This window comes from Rattus norvegicus, chromosome 10 (genome assembly GCF_021556685.1).
Source record: "Rattus norvegicus strain SHRSP/BbbUtx chromosome 10, alternate assembly SHRSP_T2T, whole genome shotgun sequence".
Taxonomy (NCBI): Eukaryota; Metazoa; Chordata; class Mammalia; order Rodentia; family Muridae; genus Rattus; species Rattus norvegicus.
In genome coordinates, this window is record NC_141543.1 from 45,206,393 (window position 1) to 45,209,064 (window position 2,672).

A 2,672-nucleotide genomic window follows, 5' to 3' on the forward strand; every position below is an offset into this window, starting at 1 on the left:
TCTTTAAGGTGATTTTCTGTACTCCCTGACTCAAAAGCCTTAAAAAGTCAAAGAGGGGAGATAGCTGGGTGTGGTGGCAAATATTCATAATCCTGGGATAGAGAGGCAGGAGGATCGGGCACTCAAGGACAGCCTCAGCCACACGACAAGGAAGCCCTGCCTCAAAGGAGGAAGAGGAGGAGGAAGAATACTTTAGTTTTGTACACGACTGTGTATGTCAGAATAGACAATAACAACAGCTTATTACTCAGATATGCTAACCGGTGGTTTAGATGATGCAGATGGCTACCAATGAGCCCTAGTTTGCATCTGCCCCTTACATCAGCCGTTCTTACTGTATGCGCTCAGAACTCAGCAATAAGATTAGGGGCTAGACACCCAATTAGATAAGATGGATGAAGCAAAGAAGTGCAGGCCAACAGGAACTGGAGGTAGATCTCTCCTGAGAGACACAGCCAGAATACAGAAAATACAGAGGTGAATGCCATCATCAAACCACTGAACTGAGAACAGGACTCCCATTGAAGCAATCAAAGAAAGGGCTGAAAGAGCTTGAAGGGGCTTGAGACTCCATATGAACAACAATGCCAACCAACCAGAGCTTCCAGGATTGAGCCACTACCCAAAGACTATACAGGGGCTGACTCTGGGCTACAACTGCATAGGTAGCAATGAATAGCTTAGTAAGAGCACCAGTGGAAGGGGAAGCCCTTGGTCCTGTCAAGACTTAATCCCCAGTGAACGGGATTGTTTGGGAGAGGGCAGTAATGGGGGGAGGATGGGGAAGGGAACATCCATGTAGAAGGGGAAGGGGAGGGGTTCGGGGAATGTTGGCCTGGAAAATGGGAAAGGGAATAATAATTGAAATGTAAATAAGAAATACCCAATTTAATAAAGTTGGAGAAAAGAGGAAAAAAAAAGATTAGGGGCTAGAGAGGTGGCTCCATGATTAATATTGCTTGGTGCTCTTACAGAGGAACTGAATTCATACACAACCACCTGTAACCCCACCTCCAGGGGATCTGAGATTCCCTCTCGGTCTTTGAGGGATCCATGCACGTCACGCACATGACACACCCACCCACCCATCCACCCACCCCCACACACAACCACCCACACGCACACAAATCTTAAAAACACAAGATTAACTTGTCTTACACAATAGGGGCTCATCAGTGGAGGCCAAGTGTGAACATGGGGAGGAAGACTGTGGATGAAAGAGTCAAGGATGGATTAACGGTCTATCTCTGGAAAAGTGGGATTAATGGTCCACCTCAGGACCACTGTCCAGGCTTGGAGAGCCATCTTCCAGCCTGGACTCTGAGGGGCTTGGGGTTTCCATGTGGACAGCCGACCCTGACCCTGTCTGAGTGGGAATGTGGAAATACCTTAATGGAAGTTCAATGTGTAGAAAGTAAGACATGGACGAAGCAGGCCGGGCCTTGGGAATTGGGAAGATCCCAATGTCCCCACACAGGTCCCCCTCTACATATTCTGAATGTCATGCAAATATGGAAGGGTGGGGACACACAGGAGCCAGTTCAGTCAGGCAGGTGTTATGTGCTAAGCTGACCTCTTTCCTGGTGGCACAATTAACTGTCAACTAAACAGAATCTAGAACCTCCCAGGAGACGAGCCTGGGGGCCCCCTGTGAGGATCGTCTAGACTAGGGTTATTGAAGTGGGCAGAGCCATTCTAGTGTGCTGGGGTCCTGGACTAAAAGGAAAGAGAACTGAGTGCTTTGGCGACTCTGCTTCTGGACTGTGTCTGTCAAGTGACAGGCTGCCCCAGTGCTGTTCTCCGCCAGCGCGTAGACTGGAGCCTCAAACTGTGAGCCAAGCACAGCTTTCCTGCTTCAAAGTGGCTTCTGTCAGGCATTTTGTCACAGCAATGGGACAAGTAACCAACAGTGCCTGAGAGAGTCTTTCTGCACACGTCACCAGAACCTATGATGTATGAAACCGCACACCAAAGGGAGGAAGCCACAGGCATACTCTGCTCCTCAGTCTGTGGCTTATCCAAACTAGCTCACACTGGTCATCTTGGCCCCATCTTCTTGGCACACACACAGGGTGCTGGGGATAAGACCCAGGGTCTCAGGGAGCCTAAGCACATGCCCTGTCATTGAGCTACATCCATGCCCCTTGTGTACACCGTTCTTATGATCTGGTCAACTTTACTGTGGACGTTGTCCAAATGGCTTCACATACATGTCTAGAAACAGGCTGGTTGATCTTGGTGTGGCATTCGATTGGGATGAGTTGTTTCTATTGCTTATGGTCCCCTATCCTCCAGGAGACTGGGCATGACGGCACACAGGCCATTTCACTTGGTGTTCTCAGATCCATAATGCAGATAGCAGGGCTGGAGAGATCGCCCAGTGGTTAAGAGTGCTTGCTGAGGACCTTGGTATTTTATGACTGCCTGTAACTGCAGCTCCGGGGATCTAACATTCTCTTCTGGCTTCCATAGGCATCACACTCACATATGTGGTATGCCTGCTCATGGACACACACATAACACACATAAACACACACACACACACACACACACACACACACACACACACACACAAACTCACACACATGCACTCACTCATTCTTACTTTAAAGAAAAATCTGCTCCACAAAGCAGGAAGAGAAGGCAGTCTCATGGTAGAAGCCATCATCAAA